This window comes from Lactuca serriola, chromosome 7 (genome assembly GCF_051521515.1).
Source record: "Lactuca serriola cultivar US96UC23 chromosome 7, Lser_US96UC23_V15, whole genome shotgun sequence".
NCBI classification, from domain to species: Eukaryota; Viridiplantae; Streptophyta; class Magnoliopsida; order Asterales; family Asteraceae; genus Lactuca; species Lactuca serriola.
This window is the reverse complement of record NC_136414.1, coordinates 59,175,429-59,191,667: the sequence shown is the minus strand read 5'-3', so window position 1 is coordinate 59,191,667 and position 16,239 is coordinate 59,175,429.

Below are 16,239 nucleotides of genomic sequence, written 5' to 3'. Positions count from 1 at the left end.
CGTGCCCCGAATTTCAGAAATTTATAACATTCGCGTCCGAGCTCCGTTTTCGACGTTCTTTATATGCATGCGTAGGTGAGGTTATTCTCCACAACTCTCGTTTAGACTCCGTTGGCTAATTTTGACATTATTTTGAATATATTATTAATATATTATCTTTATATTATTTTTAGTAGGCCGGGACACGAAAACTCCGTCATAAATCCATAACTTCTTCATCCGACGTCTGTTTTCGTCAGACATTTTACAGTTGCGCTACTATTGTTGAGACCTTCGATTATCATTTAGTTTGTGTCAGCTAAAATTCTCTCGATCTCTATTTAGAGTTTTTAGTTGTCTACTTCTATATCCGTAACTTAGAAAAATCATAACTTCCTCTTACGAAGTCAGATTTGGACGTTCTTTTTATGTACGTTTACGGTTTAATGATATCTACAACTTTCATTTAGATACCTAAGGCTAAAAATTATTGTATTGAAACTTCGCATTTTACGTCTATCAGTGTTGTTGGTTTTTGCTACGAATCTTAGATTGGTCATAACTTTTTCGTTAGAACTTGGATTATAGTGCTCTTTATATGCACGAAAACCTTGATACGATTACTACCACTTTATTTAAACTAACTAAGATTTTAGGAAAGTTAAATTTTTACCTAAATTTGACTGGTGTTACATTACATTGTCTCGAAATATCGGGTTGTCACATCATGCCCCCGTTAGAGGGAATTTCGTCCCGAAATTAGAGTTTAAGCAAAATTGATAACTTCGCTACAGATAGAAGTTTCATTTGGTGCTCGCATTCCCAAGTGAACACATGTCCTCGCTTGGCATTCCAGCGAACCTTTCACTATTGGGATACGACTTTGCTCCTTTCGTTTCACTTCACTGGTATGATAACTCTTCTTGGTTGGATGTGGGTTGAGTGTTTTTGTTGTCTGTGAAAATATTACACCTTGTACCCTACAAGTAGTGTCTCCAGCTCTTCAGAGCAATTACCACTGCTCCTGACTCAAGATCATGTGTTGTATAGTTAACTTCCTGTGTCTTAAGCTGTCTTGAGGCATGGGCAGTGACCTTCCCTCTTGCATAAGAACACAACCAATCCCTTGGTTGGATGCATCGCATTACACCACAAAATCTTCTATCCTTTTTGGGAGGGATAATATCAGTGCAGTGCACCAGGATTTCTTTAGCGTTTGGAACGCTCTTTCTTGTTTACAGACAAGTCCGGTGCTCCCCATGGTGAGAAGCTTGGCCTAAACAATCCCCTTCTGAGGAGTTCGTTAAGCTGTCCAGACGGTTCTTGTATCTCCGTAGGCGTTAGTCTATAGGGCAATCTGTTTACACGAATATCCTTTGATTGGATTCTATGTTTGTTCCCATGACGATGCGATTACTCGTAGTCTTGGGCAATCTTCGTCCTGAAGTTCATATTAGAAGTCATACATAGTTCATCAGTCATAGTCTTGTGTATACAAGTCGTATATAATTAAAATAAAAAAGGTAGTCGAATAAATGATTCTTCTCTAAGCTCACATCCCAACGAGGAAAAGAAGTTAAAGTGGAATCATCAATTCTAAACCTATAGAACATTGACTATATACCACCCTTGTGTATACATTCTTCAGCGATAGATCAACCGTAAGGGTCCTTGGTTTGAACTTGACGTACTGAACGAGTGGTACTTCGGGGAGGTTTGTTGAGTTTTCTTTGGCAAGGATAAGAAACATGAGGTACTCTATGCATGAGTACTTCAGAGTTCTGAAATGACGGCTTCGCTAGAAAGGCGATTTCGGAGAAAGAGATGTGTGCACGATACTGGTATTGTGAGGATTGAACTGTCTCGAGTTGACAGATAATATCAAACTCACTTGGAAGTAAAGAAATTAGATTTGAACATAAAGGCATTACAGACAAAACACAACAGTGCAACTTTTAACAGAGCTATAGTACTTTAAAGCAACTATTGGAATACTGTTGTGAACAAGGTATACTACAAAAGTCAAGTATACGCAGCACGAGGGTCCCTTAACTGACGGGGTCTCGCAAAAGATAAGACTCGAGTTGCACTAGTTTTAAACAGTTTATGTGTCTGTTACAACGAACGCCTTAAATACATTAACGTAGGTCCGGGGTAGTTTCTCGTGAGGCAGTGATCCTTAGTATCTTCCCATCTGCACAGGAGTTCTTTGTTATTGGACAATCCTTTTTGAGGTGTCCAATCTCACCTCATTGGTGACATATCTGGCTTGTACTAGCATTGGTGGTGGAAGTGAGGTGTCGAGTCAGACTTATGTGGACACAGGTATTTTCTTTGTTCATCCACTTTGAAAATTTCCTTTTATGGGATCCGGTTTTACCACCACCATCATGTGTAGGGCTGATCCCGATGTCAGGGACTTGAGAAATGGGTCGTGTCGGTGCTCCACAGCTACGGGCATGGTGCCCTACTTTGTGGCAATTGCAGCATTGTATTTCATGACAAGCCCCGTTATGATTAAAGCTACACTTGTTACACTTTGGAAGTTTTCCCTCATATGGTCTGATCGGTGCAGAAATGGCAGGGGTTGCCATTTGTTGTTGTTGCATGGCAAGTCCTTAGGATCACTTGCGCTCCTTTTGGGCTTGACGCTTTCGTTTATTCCTCTCGGTTTTACGGCTTTGCAAGTCCATGATTGTTGCCATTTGTTGGCTTCCTGGATCGGTACAACAATCAGAAATGTCGACTTCTTTGTCAGTCTTGTTTGCATTGTCAGAGTTGATGTGTGCAAGGAAATCTGTCACAGCAGTTGTTACCGCAACTTGTAATGTAGCGGCGTCGATATGAAGGATAGGTGTTTCATTGCTCGGTGGGCTATTTCTGGATGACGACATGATTCTGTAATACGAAAGAGAATGGGTTTGTGAGCTATTACGGTTGAACCTGAATCATTTTGATTCTGACTAAGAGATGAGTTATTATACATGAAAACTTAGCTTATACACGTTATGATATAATCAAGATTGGGCGGATAATAAAATGTGTGATCCTACTCTAGTTTCACATCCCAACGAGGAAAAGAAACTAAATTAGAAATCTCACATTCTATTGGCTACCGGGTCTTCGTTATATATAACTCGGAAATGTATAAGCGAGGAAAATTATAATAATAACCTTCTTACGAATCCTTTTTAATGAACTAGAATTCTCAGTAACCGTTACGAGAACACTTAGAAATCTTATCATTGAACCCAGGTGAATTTCGATCGCTCATGAAAAGAGTAGAAGTATGCTCTCGAGGGTTTGACCTGCATCCCTATGATGCAGTCCTAGTAAAGAGTAAAAGTAAGTTCGTAGAATGGTCTCAAGACGTTTTGTCGTTCAAGCCGAGGTATTATTGGTTAGTGGATAATATGGTCCAACCTTTAAGAGAGGCTTGAAAATGATTCCGGAGTTAAATTACCATAGTCCAATAACTTAACTAGATTGGGTTTCAGATAGACTCTAATGAAAGCATGATGAAAGTGTTTGAACAAAGAGTGACACAGAAGTTATTCGACTGTCAATATCATCGATGTTTAAGATGTAATAAGTTCGGGAAAATTGACCTTGTAGTAGGTCTTACATCATATACGGAGTAGATAAGTCTTTGACAGCATAAAGACCTAACTAAAAGTACTTACAGTACACGGTAGTCACATAGAAAAGTGCTACACATAACATAGGCAGGAACACGGTTCTTTAAAACAAAGTAGGAAAGTAAAGCATCTCCTACTGGCGACGGTCACCCCTATGGTGAACCCTTAGTTCAGCTAGTTGACGTTCCATATCTAGCAGGTATCTTTCATACACCCTCTGGCGTACTTGAAGCTCTATGACTTCGACTCGAGTTTCAGTTAGTGCTTGCAGCAGGGTCTCATGGTTTCTCTCAGATCTTTCACGTGTGTTGTCAAGGTGATTGGTGTGGATGGTATGCATTCTTGCATTGGCATTAACCTCTTCGATACTATGGAGAGCCGTCCTGCCCTGAATTTCATTTCAGGCAACTCTATGGACTAGGATGAGTAGAACTCTGTCTGTTGAGATCCCTTCTTTTACGTTGTAGAAGCTTCAGTCTCCATTAAACTGCATAGGTTGATCTTTGCTCTTCTCTCCATGTTTCCAAGCATTCTACCGAAGGAGGCATCGGGCCATAAAAAGTCGGACGAGGGTTAGGATTTGGAATGGGAGCTATCGGGGGTAGGTTCTCAACCTCGGGCTCAGATTGGATGATCATTCTCGGGTTCTTTTCCAAACCATCCAGCATTGCCTTCGTTCGGAAGGTACGGGTTGCCGTGGGGATGGAGTCCGGCCATGTTATCTACGCGAGAATTGGGGTAAGAAAATAATTATTAGGCGAACTATCTAGATAATTATTAGATAATCTTCATTAGTTACATCACTATTTATAAAGTGCATACCAGTTATATGTAATCAAAATAGGATAGGCCTTTGAATAAGTGACCTTAACTCCAAATTCACAAGGAACCAAGATAAAGCAAAGATTTCACAGATTCTAAGTCTATGACATCTTAGTTACATATAACCTTAGTGTATCCACTTATCAACTATCAACTTAGTAATGAAGATCCTTTCAAGTTCTCAAGTAAGTAATTATAGTAACACAAAATACTCCTATAGTATTTTAGACTTAGGTCTGATATAATGTTCTCATTGTGGTATTGTTGGTAAATTTTTAGACTTTTTGCCATATCATAACCATTCTTGGGAACGTGCTAATCACTCCTCGGACCAGCATAGTTGATCAGGCTGTGCCACTCCCAAGACTGACCATACATCCCCGAGCTTACATGTGATATTCAACCATCGTAATACTTTTGTTCTTGTCATTGTGACACGGATTTTAGTATGAATGCAGGTATGTATACTTAGTTAAATATTTTCTTATTTAAAAGTATAAACTCTTGGTCAGAGTATTTTTAATCCCATTGTATTTATAGTTAGCATATCTTTTATGGGTTGATATACTCAATTCACTATAAACAATGCTCTGATACCAATCTGGCACACCCCAAAACCGAGAACGGCGGAAACGTTCTGGGGCGGAGGACGTCATGTAATGTATCACAACAATGCAAAGTAGTAAACAAGCAACAACATCATCCATTGCATTAATAGTATAATTTTAAGTACATGTGAGTTCTTTCATAGTATAAATCTACATAATGAGTATTCAAAATAAAAGACGAGTCTTGACTGCTCCGTCTTCACAAAACCTGGTCGTCGTACCTGTCTATTTGTGACCTGAGAATACAAGTTATTTTGAAAGCGAGTATCAGCAATAAAGCTGGTGAGTTCATAAGTATTTATGTGACTTTGATTTCTAAAACTGTATAGAAAGACCTGTAATTGTTTGAAGGAAAGTTTGTATCAATGAACATGTTTGTTAGTAGTTGTAAATGTTTGAAAGCCCTAAAAAAATTTCATATTTCCTACTAGTATAAAAAGTAGCCTTCTACCAAGACCCGACTGTTTTGAATGTTTGCTTTTATAAATCCAATATTTGTCCATAAGTGGGTGGTAGTTTAGAAATCCCCACAACTAAAATGCAATAGTGTTTTTCATGCCTAAAACAGTAGATTTGTGTATGTATAAAATCACTAAGGCATTTGATAATCCCGTAAATCAACGTGTTTTTAATACTCCATGTGAGTTTTATAACCATACTAATGACCCATACTGCCTGTAACAACGTTCTTCAAGCGTTGGAATGTTATGATGTTTGTCACCCCAGACCTGCCAGTCTAACTGTAGCTAACAGTTTAGGTGCGGGATTTTCAATCCCGTATAGATCTATACACAAGTATCACGCTCTCCCTACAAGATATTATGGTATATAATACAGGACTTTAATTACATACTCAAAAGTACGTGAAGCTGAATGTCTCACAAATCTTAGTATTAAATAGATTTACGTATGAAAGTCCATTTGTTTTTGTATATGAAAGAATTTCCTTGACATAGTACTTCTAGTATGTAAAATTTCATGAATATCTAGTAAACTATCTATGTATTTGTATCTTTTGTAATGTGTTCGTATTTCATATAGTCTGTAATGTATTAGTATGGACTCATAAATGAACTGACTCTTGTATGATTCCTTGTATTTGAGATAGTAAGTAGTATCTCCTAACTATACCTATTATAGTTACTAGTATTGTACGTGTATAACCGAAGTATGCCCTTGCTACTCAAAGGTACTGAACCAATTGATGGAACTTTTATGTCTATATATATACATGATATATATAACTAATATTTATACGACATTCGGACGAATAACCGATGCCCTAAGGCCACATCCCAACGAGAAAAAAGGAAATAAAGAGAGCTAGTCGTCCTAAGTCCTTTAAACATTACTTATATAATTATACATATATAGGAATGCATTTGACAATATAAAAGTATAAAAGAAATTTTGTAAAACCCTTGAAAAGTTTAATAACTAAGAAATGATGACTTGATGTCAGTTTGTAAAACAATTTGAAAGCAGTTTCTTTGATAGGAACAGTTTTAAGTATAAGAAGTCCTTTGTTTGAAACACGATTCTAACAGCGTTTGAAAGGAAACATAAAGTATGTAAGACAGTTTGATAAACAGTTTTTAACATGTAAAAATGTTTGTCGTAAACTATACCTATTATAGTTTTTCCAATAGTTTGTTTCGTTTGTATAGTAAACCCTATAGAAATGCTCACTTGTTATGTAAAGTATAACTTTTGTAGTGACATAAATGAACACATATACTCAAATTATAAATAAAGTGTTTGATTCGTCTATATATATAACAACATATTTAATTTCAAAAGACAAGATGTTATCGTGATATTTTTTGGGTACGAAAGTTTCCATATAGTAGTTATGAATCACATGTGATTCACTTGATAAAAAGAGTATTGTGGAACTTTATGTTACACATGATAATAACCGTGTGTTTACTTGTACTCCCCCCATTAAAAGCGTATAAAAGCATTTATAAAGCATTTCAAAGTGTAGTTTATAGGGGTAGGAACTCACTTGAGAGATTGAAGAAGGTGAGACGAAAGTCGAGCAGAACTTCGACTAGAAAGAAGTCGATTTCTCGGAAATCTCGGGACTTCGGGACTTGCGTCGTGTGTTGGAGGTGTTACCGGGGCTTCGGGGTAGTTTAGAGGGGCTTAATAGGGTGTACAAGTAAGAGAAATGATAGAAATGAACAACCAAGGCGGCTGCCCTCGATTCCTATTTATAGGGTGAATTTTGGGTCTCATGTCGTGAGTTTTTCATAACTCACTTCGTGAGTTAGCTCCGATTCACTCATGGCATGCGTCACACGTCAAGTGGCTCTAGAAGGGTCATTCAAGGGGCTCACGCCGTGAGTTTTACAAAACTCACGTCGTGAGTTCTGACACAGAGTCGGGATTTGTGCCCCGAACTTCAGAAATTCATAACTTTCGCATCTAAGCTCCGTTTTCAACCTTCTTTATATGAACACGTAGGTGAGATTATGCTCTACAACTCTCCTTTAGATTCCGTTGGCTAATTTTGACTTTATTTTTAATATATTATCTTTATATTATTTTTAGTTGGCCGGGACACGAAAACTCCATCATAAATCCATAACTTCTTCATCCGACGTCCGTTTTCGTCAGACTTTTTACCGTTGCGCTACTATTGTTGAGACCTTCGATTCTCATTTAGTTTGTGTCAGCTAAAATTCTCTCGATCACTATTTAGAGTTTTTAGCTGTCTATTGCTATATCCATAACTTAGAAAAATCATAACTTCCTCATACGAAGTCAGATTTGGACGTTCTTTTTATGTACGTTTACGGTTTAATGATATCTACAACTTTCATTTAGATACCTAAGGCTAAAAATTATTGTATTGAAACTTTGCGTTTTACGTCTATCAGTGTTGTCGGTTTTGCTACGAATCTTAGATTGGTCATAACTTCTTCGTTATAACTTGGATTATAGTGCTCTTTATATGTACGAAAACCTTGATACGATTACTACCACTTTATTTAACCCAACTAAGATTTTAGGAAAGTTAAATTTTTACCTAAATTTGACTGGTGCTACATTACATTGTCTCGAAATATCGGGTTGTCACATATTGCTTAGATCTTCTTCTATGAAAGTTTATGGCCATTATTAGCTTAGTTTGGGACTTTTCTTGGATTTGAGCATGATAAGAAGATTTGGCTTCAAATTTGGATATATCAGGGCCTTTGTAGACTTAAAGTGGCCAACTTTATCAAGTTTTGGCCCTCCTTCATGCTCTAATACCCTTAATAAGCTTGTTTAAGTGTTTTTAGCCTTTGCATGCGTTACATGGATGTAAAGTGATCAACTTACGTAGTATCTCAACCCTAAGGGACTGGATCTGTAGTTTGGGGCTTTAGATTCGACTAAAAAAGGTTGAATATGTTATGACTGGGAAAACTCGATGAGTTGCCCTGGCAACTCGACGAATTGGATCGGGTTTCACCGCCTTCTGGATACTAAGTGAACTCGACGAGTTGGCTAGGGTTTTTTCCCCATTTTCTGAACATTGAAGGAACTCGACGAGTTGCTAGATGCACTCGACGAGTTGGGGTCGACATGGATTGTTGACCGTGACTGTTGATCTTGACTTTGACCATGGTTGACCAAGTTGACTTTAAGGGTAATTTGGTATTTTAGGATTTTGAAAAATAAGTGACTTGGCGATTGTAGGTGGTTTAGTTGGAGTTGTGGATTAGGATTGATCTTATCGGTTCAGCATTTATTTAGAGGTGAGTCTCCTCACCATACCAATGGGTTGAAGGCACCAAGGCCGACCCTTTATATGACATGTGAATTGTTAGTTCATTATGTGATATGCCGGTAAGAAAATTGTATGGAAGACCCCTAGGGGTTCCCGTGGCAGTAGTTTAAGACCATGAGGGGGTTCTTATGGCATTCGACATAAGTCCTTGGAGGGTTTCTATGTCATCCTAGTATGTTTTCATGTTTATCGCGTATGATATTCCTTTGGTTAGTGAAGACCATGTGGGGGTTCCCATGGCAGGTAGTCAAGACCATGTGGGGGTTCCAGTTGTGGGTGTTTCCCATGGTAGGTAGTTAAGACCACGTGGGGGTTCCAGTGGCACTCGGTATAAGACCGTGGAGGGTTTCCATGACATCCTTATATGTTTGTATGCATGGCTTATTTGATATGTGGATTATGTGATTATGTGAATTATGTGGGGTATGCTCTGGGGAACTCCCTAAGCATTAGCTTATAGTTTGTTGGTTGTTTCAAGTACTTCAGACCCTAAGGGCAAGGGCCCGACTTGATGGCGCGGAATGCACTCTCCGATGATTTTATTTGGGGACACTCTGATATAATGAATAAAATGTTTGATACTGTGGATTTTGAAAACAATTGTAATTTGTATTTTATGTTCATTGGTAACGGTTTTGTTAATTAAAAATGGAAAATTTTATTGGAAAATTTGGGTTGTTACAACCCTTAATGTGACCGAAAAAAGTTGAAGCATCACTGTGTCTTTACTTACGTTTTGTGCATTAAAATAATGTGATATCTCCACCACCTCTTCTATGTGCATGTAAGCTACTGAATATATATGCCCAAGAATTATTATGGAGTGATATTGATAATAACATATGATCTTTATAGGGTCACACATATATCAAGTTGGAACATTTTGAATATTTATTATTAATGTAATTATTTATAAATAATATATATTCTTGTAGTTTAATTAGGGAATAATTATTGTTTATGAAAATAATAATTATAAGAGAGTATTACTAGTTATTATTTCATATGGTTTGAATTAATAAGTCATGTACAAAATTTTAGTCTAGTTGGATTCTTTTGTCTTTTACCTAAAGACAAAGTATATATTTTATAAACTTTGAGTTTATGAAATTTAAGAATCTTCCACTTTTTATACACTATGGCCTAAAATCATAAAGGCATGAGAGGTTGCTTGTCAACCTTCTTCCTTTGTCCCCCATGCTTCAAAAGTAAGGTGATTACTCTTTATTATTTAATGGAGATGCTTTTGATTTTCATGGACTATATAAGAGAGTGCATGGAGCTTGTTTTTGGTGTGTGAAACACTCTCTTCTTCTTCCTTTCTTCTCACCAAAACTGTAAGTAGCAAAGTGCTACTCCACTTGCTTTTCTTTTGAAGATCATTCAAGTATCTGGTGGTTCAAAGTGCTTCTATTTTAGCGCTTATTTGAGTTAAGCACTTAAAGGCTTAAGAAGTACTTTATACAAGAAGGAACTATCATTCCAAGTGCCTTAATCTTAATGGTGGATAGTTGTAAAGAAGATCATTTTCTTTTATCTTTACATCTTCATCAACACCCCAAAACCAAGTGGGTTCAAAGGCTTCAAAGGTTATCTCTAAAACATCCTATGCTTGTTTTTAATATCATTTTAACCTCTATAAATGGATCCATGATGGTTTGGTTTTGTTATGAAGTAAAATAAACTTGTTACTTTTAAAGTCTCCCGTTGCCGGTTTTTGTGAAAAGCAAACTTATATTTCGTATCAAAACCCAACAAAAGCATCCTCGTGCTCCTACCCATAAAAGGTAGTTCCCTTAGCATGCCAATAATATGTCCTGGCATTCGAACTTTGTAGTGGTTGGGATTTTTGGTGGATCAAGACCCCATATGTTGTTGGATTAGGTGTCTAAGCCCATAACTATAATTAGTATGTACTTGACCCGATAATAGCATGGTCCATTTGGGTTGTAACACTCTGGAATAATTTGATAGGATGGATATTTGAGGAAGAGGTTATGGTGATTTATTAATATATTATAAGTATAAGATATTAATTGGAAATCACATTATTTAATTAGTATTGATCAAGAATTAATTTGGTATTAATTTAGTGATCAAAAGAAACTGACTAAAGTTACAGGGATTGATTAGGTAAATCAGTAATACTTCTAGTTGGACTCATGAATCATGTTGATTAGAGTTGAAATAAACCAATGTGAAAGTCCAAGAAGGTTTAGCCCAAAAGACTAAGATACATGAAGAGTCATTAGGGCTTGCATGGTTGTAATACAAACCTATAAAAGAAGTCCCTAACACCCTAAAATCAGTCCCCCATGCACACTAGAGTTGTAGCAAGCCAATTTTGATCTACCAAACCTCTCTCTCAAATCCATTTTCTGGTTCTTGGTTTGTTATAAGACATTTGAGGCATCACACTTGAGGTGATTGGCGCCAAAAGGTCAAACACAAGCAAGCTACTACACAAGGTAATCTTCTAACCGTTTTTTTATGATTTAAATGTTACCTTGCATGCAAGTTTAGGATTTATGCTTTGGAAAAAAAAAGGTTGCATGTATAATTAGAGAAAACTTAGATCCAAAGCATTAGGGTTGTATGTGCACCATAGGAATGTTAGACTACATAAAACCTATCAGTGGTGTCATAGCCATGGGTGTTTTCTATTATATTGATGCAAATGTTTGATTTTCATAGTTGGAAAAATGACTTTTTTGCCACTACCTGATGAACTCGACGAGTCTATAGATGGACTCAACGATTTGGATGAGTTTTGCCATGAACTCGACAAGTCCAAAACCATGAAGTTTGTCAAATTTTAAGATAATTACTTGATTTTGTGAAAAACTAATTATTGATGAAATATGAAATTATCTTGAATATGAACTAGGTCAAATTGGTAAATGATGAATTATATGATAATTGAATTAGTTTAATTTAATGTATGTGTTTCTTGAAAAGTTCCAAAACTTGTCCTCAAGTTATGGAATATGAAAAGTCTTTATTTATGAAACTATTAACTATTGTAAATTATAGGATTCAAGAGATCTTGAAAGGTTTCATAACTTTTACTCAAGCTTGGAATTTGAAAGGTCTCATTCATGGAACTTTAAAATCCATAAGTTATGGAAATCAAAATTTTTGACAGGTTACAAAACTTTCCCTCAAGTTTTGGAAATTTAAGAGTCTCATTTATGAAACTTTAATTCCTAACCCTAGAATTTTAAAAGATTATAATTTAACCCTTATATTATTATAATATTAAATTATATATATATATATATATATATATATATATATATATATATATATATATATATATATATATATATATATAAAAGATAAGTCAGTCATACCGTTAGTAGGTTTCATTCATGAAGTCGGTCTATAAAGGGGGTATAAGGTTACTGTCTATAAAATGGTGGTTTAATGGGTATCCACTCTCATCCACCGCTTTCTTGACTAGTGGAGGGTCGTTAGCCGAACGGGTAGGATAGAACATTAATTCTCACTAATAAGTATAATGATAATTATTAAAGTAACTCAACCTTTTTAAATTCCCAATCTTAGTTACTTTAGGAAAAATGTGAAAATGGTGCTATTCCATGAAGTTGCACTTTCCACCTTGTTGAGTCGTTAGTGGAGCGTGTGTGGTTACCCGAAACACTAATTTGGGACTGAAACTATGTGGCAAAGGGCTGCTTGATGTTAATCATGGATCAATGGAGCATGTGTGGTTGACCGACACATTGATTGGATGATTTGTAACATTAAGTGTACCAAGATAATTTGCATGGTTATTCACACCTTGTTTGTGATCCTCGACATCCTAGTCAAACACTTGAAGGGAATAATCGAGATTTAAACATGTCATTGAAAAGTTTAATGAATCTCAAAAGAATCTAGGAATTTCAATCCAATTAAAACTTAATAATCAATTTCGTTTTTCATGGTGGAAATTGGTAAATCGTTATTTACCTACCTTCAAATATTTTGCAATTGGATTACGACATCCCTCTTCCGAATTGTAAAATATTGTGTTGGGTCCTAGCCTTAATATTTCATTTGGGTGTTATATTAAGGATCGTTATCTAATCTAAACTTTGTCTTTTTTTTCAGATGTCTTCCAACACTGCTTCCTACCCAAACCCTTTAGGCTATTTCTCTCTCATGAACTTATGTAGGAGGGTCATATTTGATGGATTGAACTTCAATGATTGGATTCGAAACATCCTAATGGCCATTCGCTATGAGGGAAAAGAATATGTCCTAGATAAAGAGCTTAAGGAGATTGTTGAATCTATCGCTACTCCCGAACAGATTGCTGAATACAAGGCCCATGAGAGAGACGCGACCAAAACATCGTGTATTATGATTACTACCATGACCGCTGAGCTTCATAAGTCCTATGAGGACTTTTGGCCTTATGAAATGCACCAAGACCTGATGGAAAGGAACCATCAAAGTGCAAGGTAGGTAAGGTATGAAATCATGGCCTCCATGATTACAAACAAAGTGAAGGATGGAGAGTCCATCACGGCCCACTTGTAGAAGATGCAAAGATTTGTGGATCGTTTACTGAAGTTGAATGTTACACTCTTTGCCTCTTTGTTATGATAAGTTTTGTATGAACAATCATATAAGAAGGAGGAGGTCACTCTAAGCAAACTTCAAGGCCTTTTAAGGACTGCTGAAAGTAGTCTTAAAGGAAAATTTGTTGTTTCTACTCGTACTGGTACTACCCATGTGCTAGAAATTAGACATGGGAAGGGAAAGAAGAGGAAGACTCCTTCCAGGAGCCACAAGGGAAAGTCCCATGATGGATCCTCTTCTAGTAGGACCAAAGTTGGTTCTATTAAACCCTCTTCCAATCCAAAGGAATTCGAGTGCTTTCATTATCATGAAAAACGGCACTGGAGACGAAGCTGCCCCAAATACTTGCAGGACATAAAGGATGGGAAGATCAAACCATCCTTCACAAGTATTTATACTATTCTGTCTCATAACTCATAACATGCTAATTCTTGGGTCTTGGATATAGGATGTGGTTTTCACATTTGTTCAGATTTGCAGGGACTAAAAAGAAGTAGGGATGTGGAGCACAGGAAGATGAACTTGATCATGGGGAATAGGAAAAAGTTTTCTGTCACCAAGATTGGAGTTTATACTTTATTTCTTAGTAGTGGGTTAAATTTAGAACTGAATAATTGTTGTTACTCGTCTGATATGGAGAGAAATATTATTTCCCTTCATAGTTTGTATAAACAAGGCTTTACATTTTCTTTTAATAATGAAATTGGTAGTATTAATGCTTATTATAATGGTACATTTTCTTTTGAAGTAATACCTTGTAATGGTATATATGAAACTATGATGGTTGTGGATAACTTAGGAAATAATGTGTTACATATTGATTCGTCCAATGTATTGGATAAAGCATGCTTATGGCATTGTCGTCTTGGACATGTTAACAAGAAGCGCATAGCCCAACTCCAAAAGGATGGATTGTTGGAGTCATTTGACTTAAATTCGGATGACATTTGTGAATCTTGTTTGCTTGGAAAGATGACCAAGTCACCCTTCACTTGTACTTGTGAAAGGGGTGAGGGTTTATTGGATCTCATACACACCGATGTGTGTGAACCCTTCAGATCCACCACAAGGGATGCTGACCGCTTCTATATGGCTTTTATTGATGATTATAGCAGATATGGCTATATCTACTTAATCAAGCATAAGTCAGAAACCTTTGAAAATTTCAAAGAATTTAAGCTAGGAGTGGAGAATCAGTTGGGCAGGAAGATAAAGATGTTCCGATCCGATCGAGGACGAGAGTATCTTAGTATCGAGTTCCAAGACTATCTTAAGGAATGTGGAATTGTTTCACAATTGATGCCTCATAAGACATCACAACTTAATGGTGTGGCTGAGAGGCGCAATCGAACCTTGCTAGACATGGTTCGTTCTATGATGAGACGAGCTTCATTACCTGTCCCATTCTGGGGGTATGTCTTAGAGACAGTCGCCCATATCCTCAATCTAGTCCCAACTAAAAAGGTTTCCAAAACACCTCACGAGATGTGGACATGGAAGGTTCCCACGTTAGCACACATCAAAGTGTGGGGTTACGAGGCTTTTGTGAGAAAAGAAACTTACGGCATGCTCGAACCTCGTAGTGAGCATTGTATTTTCATCGGTTACCCACAAAATCGTTTGGATATCTCTTCTATAGACTGAGTGACAATGTTGTCTTCGTTGCTAGGACAGGAGTCTTTCGAGAGAGAGAGAACTCATATGCCAAGAGGACAATGGGAGGCAAATTTACCTTGAAGAGCTTCGAGAATTAAGTATTGAAGGAACCTCAAACACTAGCACTCAACCCGAGGAGGAAACTCCTATTGAACCAATTGACGAGTTCGTACCTCTGAGACGTTCCAGTAGAGTCAGTGCTCCACCTGTGTTATATGGTTTTCATATAACAACTGAAGGTGTTACATTTATCAGTGATAGTACACTGATAGATTTGGATGAACCTAACAACTACAAGGAAGCCATGGCAGGCCCCGAGTCTGTAAAATGAAAAGAGGCGATGGACAGCGAGATTCAGTCTGTGTATGACAATCAAGTTTGGAACTTGGTTGACAATTTACTGGGTTGTAAAACAGTTGGGTGAAAATGGATCTTCAAGAAGAAGACTGACATGGATGGGAAGGTACACACTTATAAAGCGCGATTGGTTGTGAATGGCTATACTGAAACTCTTGGAGTTGACTATGACGAGACCTTCTCACCAGTAGCTAAGATTAAATCTATAAGGTTTATGCTAGCCATAGCTGCATTTCATGATTGTGAAAAATGAAAAATGGATGTCAAAACCGCTTTCCTTAATGGGAAAGGCTGAAGATGTTTACATAAACCAGCCAGAGGGTTTTGTCAATGCAAAATACCCTAATAGAGTGTGTAAGCTTGAGAAATACATTTATGGATTGAAACAAGCATCTCGCAGATGGAATCTTTGTTTCGATGAGAAAGTCAAAGAGTTTGGATTTTGGAAAAGCAAGGATGAGTCCTGCGTATATGTCAAAGCTAGTGGGAGTATAGTTAGCTTTCTTGTGTTGTATGTGGATGATATACTGCTCATAGGAAATGACATTCCAACCTTGCAGGAGGTTAAGCACTGGCTTGGGAAGTGTTTTGCTATGAAGGACCTCGGAGAAGTTGCTTACATTTTAGGGATAAGGATATTGAGAAACAGGAGTAAAAGACTAATAGGACTTAGTCAAAGCACCTACTTGGAAATCCGACTTTCATCCTATCAACCCAAAAAATATAGATGTAGTTCAATGATGCTGGGTTGAACCTCATTTCCTCATTCTCGTCTTCACTTTTGATGTGGCTACCAAAAATAGCACCA